Here is a 13,654-nt window from a genome sequence, read left to right as displayed (position 1 = left end):
GCATGACAAAGAGATCCTGAGCATCTGTGCTGGATCCCCACAGAATCACTCCATAGCGCAGCCACGAATAGGCATAGGCATAGTATACCGAAAGGGCACAATGTAGATCTGTATTTCGTTTGATTGCGCAAAGAGCATATACGAAACTTGAGAGTTTTGCTTTGATTTTTTTTATGTGTTCTTTCCAGTCTATATAGTATCATTATTATCGTAGTCATTTGACAGTTTTGGTGACACTTTCACATTCTGTCACAGCGAAGTGTGTAGGCCCACTCTTTAATTTGATATTAACGTCTATCCAACAACTTTGTCAGTAGAAAAAGGCGCGAAATTCAAATTTTCTATGAGACAATAACCCTTCGCGCCTAAGCGTCTGTAGACTTTTTTTTTCAACAAACGTATTATATTGACTATTTCGTGCTCTTTCAATTCATAGTTTACGTTCCATAATAAGTATAACATAGTAAGTTCCATAATAAGTATAACATAGTATAATAAGAGTCGACGTGAAATATATGTTTACACTTTTGCACCTTACTCCTTTGCAATAAGGCGAAAAGTACGGCTTTAAAATGACAGCGTTTTACACAAAAATAAAACGCTAATTAAATAACTTACCATATTCGGAACCTAAGAATAAATAATATTGAGAGTGGCAACACTGTCGTAGGGGGCTATTCATAAATTTAAGTCATTTCAAATTTGGGGGGGGGGGTCTGGACATCGGATGATGGTAGCATGACGCAGGTGGAAACGGTGTCATTCGAAGCATGATTTTTTGATGATTTTATGGGGGGGGGGGGGCGACAAAAATCGTCAAAAATAGATGACGTCATGTATGGACAGCCCCTAGGTCGTATTGTCTTTTTCTAGCATATACCTCCCTCTCTACCCCACACTCCTACCACACAGGCAGGTTGCTTTGTCAGTTATACAAGACAAATTTTCAAGTCATTGTCTCAATATTATACATATTTGCACCATGCAGGATTAAAAATTTAGGTTCCGAATAGAGATGCACCGGATATTCGGTTACTATCCGGTATCCTATCTCGCCCTTATTTTAATATCCGGACGAATACCGGATACTAAAATAAGGGTACTAAATAACTATGCTTGATATCGGAATATAATCGTACTCGATTATTATTTTAAAACAATTTAAACGTTCCATTCACTAGCTCGCGCACTAATTTCGTACCTAGTGATAGACCTATATACCGCGCGAAAGTTCATTACGAAACAGGCCAAAACTTCCACAATGCGCACCTGAAAAACCTGAATATTTCCGCCGGCCGAATATTCGACGGCTGAATACTGAATATTCGGCCTATGGTCAGGCCGTACCTCCCGTATCCTGTATGCGGCCAAACAACTATCCGTTGCATCTGTAGTTCCGAATATGATAAGTTATTTAATTACCGTTTTATTTTTGTGTAAATGCTGTCATTAAACAGCTGTACCGATATTCGGAACCTAAGAATAATATTGAAACATGTTTGTTATCGCCTGGTGGTGGGAAGACGCCAAACCAATGTGATTATACATATCCTATGATATACTTATTATGTGTATGTAATATAATTATATTATGAGTGTTTAATTAATAATGTAGTACGTACACCCTTTATTGTAACACCTGTGAGGAGAGAGATATTTAGTAAAGTATACAATTTGATAGGTACATTTTGTAAAATTAACATTTATTGTATTTATTTATTAATTCAAATAACAAATTGCACCTTACAGCTAATGCCAAAGCAGCACAATTTGGAACACATTAACAACATAAAGCATTTTTAACATTATTTATAACAATACAATATACAGCTAAGACACATGTATTTATTATGGTATGCTACTCTTAGGCATCTCTCTTTCTAATATCCTCTTGCACTTTCACATCACTATTCCGGATCGTTTTTATTTGCTAGATAATTTAACGGACAACTATAGTACATTGTAGGAGAGGACGGAAAACCGCTAAAAGATGGACGAGTGAGTTTGAGGGCCGACACGTTGGTGGAGGCCCTCGAATAATACGACTCCATCTTTAGCGTTTCCGGCCGAGGCATTACATAGTGCTTTTCACGACTACTGCGAGGAAATAAGGAAACATTTGGATAACTATAAGTACTAGCCCGCGATTTCTCTGGTAGCAAATTACTAGCCACTGCCTGTGCTGTCTCTTGAATTTCGGTAGGCGTCAGCGTAAGAATATCATTTTCTTCACTAGAAGAACTCATTTTTATAGCGAGCGTAGATACGTGTTTCTTATATTTTATAGTACTATCCAATTCAGTGAGAATTTTCCGATCCCGCCTTTTTTCTTTTTTATCACATTTAAGAGGCGTTTTTATGTTGTTTGCTTCAAACGGACTCTAAACTTAGAAGCGTTTTTGCTAAAAAAACCACAAACAGCTACAAAAGTAAAAAACGCCTTAAGCGTGAATCGAATGAACTGACTGAATGAATGAATAGTTTGACATTTCGTTTTTTTTTAATCAAGAAATTGGTCCTATAAATAACCTAAATTTATTTTTGAAGGAAAAAGTTGCGCCTAAAAAGACCTTTTATTGATTTTTATGTTTTAAATTATACTCATTGTTGTAGCGAACTGTCACCAATGACAGATGATGATAATAATGAAACATTGTCCACTCGCGTGCAAAAGTATTGCATCACTTTGGATTTTTTCGTCCGCATCCAATATATTTGTAAACTGGTTAATTTCTCTAAATTATTTTAATGTAATCATGTTCCTTGAAGTTTTAGCTTTACGAAAAGTAAAAAAACATGGAAATCGGCCCAGTATTTTTCAAATTATCGGCATTTTCCCGATTTGTGAGCGGTTTCACGTTATCACGCGCACGAGTTGCGTTACCCTTGACCCTTATAAAACGGGGGTAGAGAAGGGGTTGTTATCAGTCACTTATCAGAAGTCGATCGTTACATATCTCCGCGTATTTTCCCGTGAAAAAGACCTGGAAAAATGGAAACCACTGAAGCTGAAGTCCGCCAAATCATCCAGCCCCTGCAAGCGGGGCGTAGCCAACGTTCAGTAGCTGCCGAGCTGAATTTAAGCCAATCTGCAGTTTGCAGAGTTTACCAGAGGTTCCAGGGGACTGGATCCTTTACTTCAAGACCAAGAAGCGGCCGCAGAGAGTGTACATCAGAGAGGGACGACCGCTTCTTTGTCACAACATCTCTCCGAGATCGACACCAGACCAGCATTGCCATCCAGCAGCGTCAGCGTGAGGTACGAGGAGTGGCTGCCAGTGAGTAGACAATAAGAAGAAGACTTAAGAAAGCGAACTTGACACCCAGGAGGCCCGCAGCGGTGCCCAGATTGCTGGCGCGACACCGTACAGCCTAAAGAGAGTTTACTGAAAATCACAAGGACTGGACCATTGAGCAATGAACCCCAGTTCTCTTCTTGAAAGAGTGCAGAATGTGTTTGAATGGATGTGACCGAAAAGGAAGAGTCTACAGAAGGCCAGAAGAACAGTTCGCTCAATGTTTCTTCTCCGAAAGGGTCGCCTATGGCGGTGGATCCGTAATGTTCTGGGGCGGCATTTCCTACGACGGGCGGACAGAACTGGTTTTCGTGCCTGGCGGGGGCCGTGACAGTGGATTGACCGCTGCCAAGTACATCACTGATATCCTGGAGGAACATGTTGTTCCTTATGCCGGTATTTTTGATGAGGGGTTCATCCTAATGCAGGATAATGTCCCGTGTCATACCGCTAGGGCCACCGCAGCCTACCTTCTCGAAGTGGGCATCGACACAATGGACTGGCCAGCGATGAGCCCGGACCTTAACCCCATTGAACACGTGTGGGACTACCTAAAAAGGAGGGTTCGAAAGCGGAATCCTGCCCTGGTCAATGTTGAGGAGTTGAAGGGAGCCTTGCTGGAGGAGTGGGACGCTATTCCTCATGATCACATTAGAAAATTAATTACGTCTATGAAAAACCACTTGGTTTGTGAAAGGAGGCCTGTAGGTGGCAATACCAAGTATTAATTTAATAATAATAAACGATATTGTATTAAAAAAATGACTTTTATTCTCAAGTTTCCGGATTTATTTTTGGAGCATTATGCGACTACTTTCAGTTTTATGATTTTTTATAGTCTTCAGATTCGAAATTTCATTGAATTTACCATTTTTCTAATGCGTTACATTATAAGCTTTCAGTTGATACCAAAATTTTCAGAATCGGGTATAGAATTACAAAGATATTGGGTGCGGACGAAAAAATGCAAAGTGATGCAATACTTTTGCACGCGAGTGTAGTAGTGGTGGTTCAAGTGCTACAGCTATTGCCTACTTTCCAGCTTGGTTTTAGACCATCTATTGCCACATTTCCGAACAGTGGCGTGAAAAATTTAATTATTTATTTCACACCAGCTCGGAAAGGCTTACTTTGCACTTCAAAGACTGAGAGCAAAGTTTCATTTTATTCACAAGTGAGGCAAAGGAATCAAATGCAAATTTTGAGTTGTTTTCTTATGTTTGCTGGTAGAATTGACTTTTAAATCATAAATATTTAATAAAATTCATTTGTATTTGATTTTGTATGATATTTTTACATTTAATATTTGCTTCGGGTTGGTGTGGTGAAACATTTTGTGTTTCACTTGGGGCAAATTTTGTTTAACCCTCGTGCTTTGAAACCCTCGCAACGCTCAAGATTCCATGTTTCGAATGTTTTACTTGCTCAAGTATCAATATTAGCACGAGCGGTTAAACAACAACTTTGCCCCCTTGTAAAATAAATAACTATTTCAATATAGTCAGCTAAACTGAGGTACAAATTCAAAAACTCACCAGCAGTTTAGCTTCACGACCTTCCAGATGGAAAAACAGCATGCCAATGACTTGAAAATTTGCCTTGTATAACTGACAAAGCAACCTGCCTGTGTGGTGGGAGTGTAGGAGCGAGGGACGTATATGCTAGAAAAGGGCAATACGACCTACGATAGTGTTGCCACTCTCAATTAGAAATGCAATGGATAGTTGTTTGGTCGGATACCGGATATTCGGCCCGACCGTCGGCCAAATATTCGGTATCCGACCGCCGAATCTTCGGTCGGCGGAACAATAAAAAAAATAAAAAATCATTTATTCCTCTTAACCTGTTTCGTGGTGAACATTGGCGCGGACTCATTTCTATGTTCGAAATGAGTAGGTACCTACGCGTGCAAGTGAGTGGATGTTTAAATTGTTTTGAAATAATAAACGAGTAATGTACAATATGACCGTGACTGTTTCTTAAATCCAATTTGTTTACTCTGAAATCAAGCAAAGTTACTATCCGGTATCCGGCCGGGTATATTATTCTGAGGTTCCAAATATCGGTACAGTTGTTTAATTGTTGCTTAATTTGGAGATTGACCCCAATTTCATTTCTGATCAAATCGGTCGATTTGATCATCCCGTCTGGACTTCACTTAACAGCCGTAACACATTACCGCGCCGTTCAGGGTCACGGTGCGCCAAACCATAGCCTGATGTCATGTAGGTATGTATAATGTACTTAGTCCAAAATTATGTTATTTACTATTATGTTATTTACTAATTATGTTATTTATATGCATTAAACGTTAAATCTGAACCAATTCGATTACTATTCTATAGTGAAACACATTCAGCTTGACTAGAAAAAGCGCGGCAAATTTAAAACATGTATAGCGTTAGGTTTCAATAGCGCTCAGAGACCTGACTTTTATCTCGATATCGTAATTTTCTAGCGACAAATCCATTATCTATACAAAACTGTCGCAAAAATGTTATCGCTTGTATATCGTGGTACAGGATAGGATGGAGCCATATACTTTACTACTTGCTTGCAAGTATCGTAATTAAACAGTGCTAAGTAGTTAAATACGCGCAATGTATTTTTATGTCATAAATAATGTATTTATTTAATGTTAATTTAGTATTAATTATAGTATGTATATTGTTTTATCCACAAATATGAATAATTGTAGTTAATTTACCAATAAAACATAATTTATACGGCCACAAATAAAATATTAAATGCTTCTAAAGTCTGTTTGGTTATTTCTACATGGAAACGAAGTCATTTCAAATTATAAAAACATTAACTGAACACCTTATTGCCGCCTGCAGTCACCGCTCGCCGCTCAGCTATCCGCTGTCGTTAATACCACGGCCTTACGTTTTATGACACTGAGTCGCGTCAGGGGAGCGACACGGTTCGGTGCGCTTGCGTTCAGTCGAGTTTTGGAATATTACTGCAAATTTTTGTTGTTTGTTAATTTGTTGGTTATTGTTGTTTGTTAATTTGTTGGTTGTGGTGTCGACTTTTATTGCCCTAGTCGCCAAATGATGTTACTAGTGAAATTTTAACCGACACCACACGGTAAAAATAAGTTTAACAATAATTACTTAATTAAAAATCGAATAAAAACGGTATTTCTAATGCATAACTTATATTTTTTGCTATTCAATTAAAGAGTACTAACAAAATCCTAACTCAATTAATTAGTGCAAATATTTTAAGGTTTGCGATTCCTGCTCGGCCTTGCGTCGCAAGGTGCCCGGTACCACTGTATTGCAGCATTAACTAGAAATGCTTACTTTGGGGAACATTAGCAACTGTCGTTTTTGATAATTACATTTTAGTGGTGAGGGGTGGTACTTAAATGACCGCTATTGAAACCTAAAGTTTAAACTTATAGGCGCGAAGATTTTATTTCCCTAAGAAAATTTTAATTTCGCGTCTTTTTCTGCTATCAAATTGGGTGTGTGTCAGTATAATAGCCCTATATAATTGGCCTATTATTGTATTAAATTTAACGCGCACGCAAAGACGGAAAGCCTGCAATTACGTAAAATTTACTTTCTTATTTACAGCACTCTTGCCCAGATTAAAGCTGATAATTAGTTCGAATCTAGTCTCCCATATTTTTTACGTTCACTGGTACATATGTTTTGACCGAGTAAATAGTAAATATACTAAATACTTTTTTAAATATTCGCGCTCGGGGCGATGGAAGTTTCATCGTTCCGTCGCCCCGCTCCATGCAACGACCAATCGCGTTAGCTCGCTGGCTCGTGCGCGGCAACTTTAAAGCAACGATAACGTTTTTGATGGTTTTTTGTGTTACGAATCATATTTCAAGCCGATTTTTACAGTATTCGATGAAGGAGAACTCATAATAAAAATCCCATATGATATTGATCTATTACCATTTTTAACCAGGCAATTAATGCACAACCCCATAAAACCTCCCATACGGTATTATTTAGTGTACGATTAAATTGCAACGCTTGTACTTATTGTAATTTGGAAATAATGAGAGAAAAAATAGCCTATTACCATTTTTGAGGACGGAAATATACTGAATTTAATAATAACCGTAGGTTACTTACTTTAAATGTAGGATACAGAATTATTTTTTGTGTGATTCATGCTTAATGTCATAAAGCAAATATTTCTCTATGAGTATAAATTTTTAAAAATGTTATTAATATTTTTTACAAACTTTCTGTGATTTTTTATATTTTTACATTTTTTTTTAAATACCTAAATGTAATATATTTATTTGGATTATGTGTCGACGTAATCACTAGATTTATTATCTGTCCCATACACCGAAAATTTCAGCTATTACTAATTATTTCCATTCCGCCATACTAGCCGAGCGTACCTTTCTTGGCCTACTTTTGCTGTAGACTGCGGTATGCATTTTTTGGATGTACATTTTGCATGTCGGATTTACATTTATGTGACTATTATGATATTGCAGTTAAGACGAAACAGGAGCTGAGTTTAAATATTTTAGGTAAATATACCCGTCTCGCTAACGGAAGCGGCACCTAAAAGTAGTGCGATAAGGACAAGGCGAAAAATCCTGCGTAAAAATCTCAAAAATCGAGGTTTCGTACTCCTCTGTTTCCTCCTCCAAAATTTAACCAATCGTAACCAAATTTGGAAATCTAAATGATTATGAAATTATCTGTGTCGGACCGTTTTGCTTTTTTGGCTAATTGATATCAGTTTTGAATGCCATGCCTCTCATTGCGGCATAGTCAATTAGGCCATTTTGGCCATTTTTGAAGGGCTCTAGCGCCTTAAAAAACAAAAATATCAAAAAAAGCAAAACGGTCCGACACAGATATTGACAATATTAATCTGTGTTGAAAAAATCATTGCTCTAGCTTCAAAAACCACGGAGGAAAACGAGGAGTACGTTTGTATGGAGAAATGACCACTCCCGTTGGCTCTTAAGTGTTACATGTCGCGAAAAGCACCTATTAAGATTTTTATGTAACTTGTGTCCAAATTGTACAATTTGTTTCTTTATCCTCTAGCCTCCCGCGAATTTAATCATAACCCAATATTCTAAAACTAGCTCAGAATAAATATTCAAATATTATTTATTTGAGGTTCCATTACAAGATTTCCTTTCGAACATGATATCTTCGTGGGATGGGCCTCTTTTTTGATAAAATATTTGTTGTCCTAAATAAAGGACCCTGGCAATTTCAAGTTAAAGTAATTTATGAATATTTTTTATGTATAATTAACAAAATTATTCCTATATTAATTGTTATGATTATCACTGTTTCTCCCAAGTTCCCAAGACCGTCAAAATAATTTCTTCACTTCAATATCCTGTATAAAGAATGTTGCCCCTCAAAAAATTATGATTCTTACCCCAAACCGTCCTTATGCCGTACCTCTTTAAACACGTAATTCTAATTTACCGAGAAATAAACTCTTGATGCTAGATGTCGACTACGAAAAGAATAAGCGTTTTGGTATGAAATTAACTTCCAAACAGACTCAAATATCAATCAGCATAGAAAGGGTTGGCGTTAACAAAGACATTAATTCCATCAAAACGGGCTCGCTGAAAGGAAAACTTTTGGAGCTGTCAAAATTAGGTTTTAGGAAAGCCGCCGGCTATAACAAAATATTAATAATAGCTTTATGATTATGAAGTTAATTTGGTATCGAAACCACGTTATTCTGCAGTTTTTTTAACTTACCTAATATTATTACATATGAAAACTTTATAAGAGCAAATCAAACAGGTCACTTTGTACAGTCACCTGCAAAAATTACACAAGGAAGGCCGCAAAAATATCTGACACGATCTTATTAGAGCCATAAGATTGGGTCATATGTTTTTGCGGCTTTCGAAGAGTAACATATTATTGTTGCAGGTAACTGTACGAAAATTTTCAATCGCTGTTTTCATTGCTCACTATAATATTATGTATGCTCACTGTATCTGAAGGAGGTAGCTTGCTATATCAAGCTCAGGAAACCGATTTATTTTTGTCCTTTAGGAATATTGCTTTATAATATCTGGGTAACGCAGAAAAAAATCGGGACAACGATACTAATTGTTCGTTATTAAAGTTTCGGCGTATTACTGTAGGTGTGTGCAGGAAAACCGAGAAAACTTTAAAGAATATGATTTCCGAAAATGAACACCAACGATGAAAATCGATATTTCTACCTTCGAAATTAAACCCTTCTAAATATATTCATTTAATCGAAATCGTTTGAGTTGCTTCCGATAACTTATTAACTAAATATACGAATACTTTTTTATTTAATAATGGGAAAATGTAGAAAAATTACAATGTATAGGATAGTTTAAAAATACCTAACTTTTCACACAGGTTAGGCGAAATTAAATATTTTTTTAATGCCACAAGTGTATTGACTTGTGAAAGTTTAACCCTAAGTTTATTTTATGTTTGTAGCTTTGAAGACGTAGCTCTTTTTTTTTTAATATACACCTACTTTTATGTTGTCACGTAAAAGGTAAATAAAGAAACTTAATTTATGTACACATGGTGCACGCTCGCGCTCAGATATAAGACGCTACTTTATTTCAGTCGAGGAAAACAAACATCTCTTCTAAAGCTAGGTGGAGTGTAAAAAGAACTTTCTTTACAACACTTTATTCATACCAAGCTGTATATCATTTCCAATTTCACGTGAAAAAGGGGCAATAAGTGAAGTTTATTTTCAGTAGCTTTAGAATACGATGTACCTATACACAATAATAATATATTATTATGATGACTGTATTGCATTAAAATTTGATCACGACACAATTTTCCACAGACATTTATTATTTTTACTGTACATTTTATATATACAACATATATACAATTTATTTTATTTCATTCAAATATTGTCTGCCGTTAAGAAGTTTAGAACAACGCACATTAAACTAATTCTAAAACTATAGGTAGTAGTTTAAACATTTACTAATATAAAACACAAAGAGGTAAAAGACCTCGGCACTACATATATGTAGTGCCGAGGTCTATAGGTTATATATATAACACTTTAAACTCTCGCGTTTTGGACACATATTTAATTGCACAAACGGGTCTACCGCGATATAATTTCATTGTTTTTACCTTTAATTCCGACGTTTCAGCTGAGTTGCACCAGCTGTGGTCACGGAAAGACTGACGTCCCAACAAATGTCAACAGAGATATTAATAAAACACCACTAAACTACCCGAAATTAGTTTATAAAAATGTTTGGGGTAGACAAAGAAATTGCAGCTACCCGTTAAAGTTTAATGTTTATTGTCCACGGCACGACACGCAACACTCACAGTATCCGGACACTGGTCCGAAGATATATCCGCTGGTTTCAACATTTGAATCACTGGTCCCCAAGTAGACGATAATTTGTACCCGTCCTCTCGGTTGAAATTTCGAGGGTGTTTTTTAATTTCAATCGCCTCTCTCACGATCCGCGGATAATAGTGTCGCTCGTTGGAGAGGACTTTGGGTTTATGTAGCTCAATCCAGTGATTCGTTCCTGTTGTCAGCAAGTGCTCAGCTATTGCGGATTTGTTTACATGGCGATTTTTAACAGCTGCTATGTGTTCCTTCGCCCTCTCTTGAACGCTGCGCTTAGTTTGGCCAATGTACGCACTTCCACAACTGCATTCTATCTTGAAGACACCCGGACTCTGGTACGGAATGACATCCTTTGGGCTGCGTAAAAGACTTGCTACTTTAGATAACGGCGTGTATACAGTCTTAATGGAGAATTTCTTCAGTACTGACTGATCCAACTTTGTCCGTTATCCCTTTCACATACGGCAAAAAGGCTGGTTGCCTACTAACCTCCGGATGTCTTTCTTTTTTCCTAGTCGTGCGTGGGATTTTCTGCAAGTACCCATTTTTCTTTAGCACTTCCTGAACATGGGCTAACTCATTATCTATGTGTTCCGCGTCACATAAGTCTCGTGCTCTGTTAACCAGAGATGTGACCACCGATTGTAGATGCCTCGGATGATGGTGGGAAGATGCTTGTAGGTACCTGTCAGTATGTGTGAGCTTCCTGTACACGGAGTGTGCCAGGGTTCCATCTGGTTTCACTCTTAACTTCACATCCAGATAGGGTAAGGATCTATCGCACTCCATCTCAAATGTAAACTTTACCTTTGGGTGGATGGAGTTTAAATGGCCGACAAAATGCTCCACTGTGTCGGCGTTGCCCTTTAAAATGCAGAACACGTCATCTACATATCTCTTCCACATTGTAATTACAGACGGTCCGGAACGTAATGCCAACTCTTCAAAATGTTCCATCCATATGTTGGCAATTACGGGGGCAACTGGACTGCCCATTGCCACTCCATCCACTTGCAGATAAATCTGCCCTTGGTAGACGAAATAGTTTCCCTCTAGACAGTGCTCCAACAAAGTGACATACTTTTCTGGAAGTTCGTTATCTATAAGCTTCGTTTTGACAATGCCCAGACACTCTTTTAATGGAACATTGGTAAACAACGACTCCACATCGAAGCTTACCATTATCTCATCCGGTTCCAATTTCCTGGCCTTAACAATGTCAACAAAATGACGAGAGTCCTTTACATAGGACGAAGTCTTCCCCACTAGCTTTTGCAGTACACCCGCAACATGTTTCGCTAAGTGGTATGAGGGCGAACCAATCTGACTAACAATCGGCCGTAAGGGTATGTTAGATTTGTGCACCTTCGGTAGTCCATACAATTTAGGTGGTTGGACAGCTTTTGGTCTGTGAAGATTGGTAAAATCGTCTTCAGTAAACAACTCCTCGTGATCTTTAATGAGCTTCCTCAGACGTGTGGTGACTAGATATGAGCGCCGATAGGCATTAAGCCGGCGGCGGCGCGCCGGTCATAATCGGTCGGCGGCGGCGGCGAATCGGCGGCGTGGCCTTGAAACTCCTTTGATTAATGAAAAAATAATTCAAACCAAAATTTTACCGAAAAAACATGTTTTTGCTGTAAGAAAGTTATAAAATAAGTGCATTTTTCAATTTCAAGGATAGTTTATTGAATAAAGGTTCGAAAATAGTATTATATGTATAGTATAAACAGCATCGCGCGGTATCAGAGCCGGTCTTATAATTTTGGTGAGGCCCTAGCCGGGGTAGGCCCTTTTGTGCTAAGTAAAAAGTAGCGGATTGACTGTATCATCAGGAATGCCGATAGGCCGATAAAGACCGAGGCCATTGTGTTAAAAACTTGGAGATGCAGGCGCATCCGTGCGAGGCCAAAGGCCGTGCTGCAGCGGAGCTAAGATCGGACAAAAACCAATGACTAAGCATTTTAAAAGCGAGGCCGAAAGTTGAGCTCCAAACAGAGCCGAAAACTTGGAGGTTCAGATAGCGGCATACTTCTATGCGAGCGACCAAAGATTGAGCTGCGATCTCTCGCAGCTCAATCTTTCAATGCTCTCGCAAAGCTTGAAATTTGAACAATGGCCAAGTTTAAATGAGACCCGTTTGTTTCCGATGCCCTTTCGTGCGAACCCAACGGCCGGACGTGAAAACGCTTAATACCTATCTGATTTACCCCTTTTTACACCTTTTAAAAACGTTCAACCATGCTTGCAATGGTTAATTTCACGGTAAATGTCGGATGAGCTAACCAGCTGGCAAAATTTGTAATTTCGTTGTCCTAAAACTAGTAGCGCGGTTACTAGACAGAAAAGTTTGAATTTATCTTCGATATTTTTGAATTATATGGGCCTAAAATACCTTTTGAATGTCTATAAGCTATTCGGAGTGGCGCCGTTAATGATCTAAACTAGTTAAAATGTATATTATCTGATTCTGAAAGTAGTAGTACCTAACAAGGTCACGCCGATGCCACGCCGATAGCGCAGCGTCGGCGGCGGCGGCGCGAAAATTTCGTCGGCGGCGGCGGCGCGCCGGCGCGGCGCTCATATCTAGTGGTGACCCTAGCGGTAGGATTGTAGCTGACTGGTTTGTACACAGTCTTATCCGCAAGAAGCGCTTGAATCTTGCTGTCGTAGTCTAGCCTATCCATAACCACAGTAGCATTACCCTTGTCGGCTTTTAAAACAAGTAAATCCTCGTTGTCCCGGAGGGTTCATAACGCCTGACGCTCCGCTGTGGAAATGTTGCTTGAAGGCAGTCTAACCTTCCGTAGCAATACCGAAACATCTTGGCGCACAGTTTCCGCGTCATTAACCGTTAATTTATTACGGATTAACGCCTCCTCTACGCTACATATGATGTTTTCGTACGGAACCCGTTTTGGAGTTAGCGCAAAATTCATGCCTTTTGATAATAGACTTATTGTATCTCTATATCTAGCGTTTCCTTTGACAGATTAATA

At 38.4% G+C, this 13,654-nt stretch overlaps 1 protein-coding gene across 4 annotated transcripts in view; it reads left to right on the top strand.

Moving 5' to 3' along the window:
- LOC134793585 (protein qui-1) overlaps positions 1 to 13,654 on the top strand; it is a 203,275-nt gene that overhangs the window by 156,669 nt on the left and 32,952 nt on the right. The gene's annotated exons all lie outside the window — the stretch shown is intronic.

This window comes from Cydia splendana, chromosome 9, assembly GCF_910591565.1.
Source record: "Cydia splendana chromosome 9, ilCydSple1.2, whole genome shotgun sequence".
NCBI classification, from domain to species: domain Eukaryota; kingdom Metazoa; phylum Arthropoda; class Insecta; order Lepidoptera; family Tortricidae; genus Cydia; species Cydia splendana.
The sequence above is the reverse complement of the archived record's forward strand: the minus strand, read 5'-3'. Positions and strand labels throughout refer to the sequence as shown.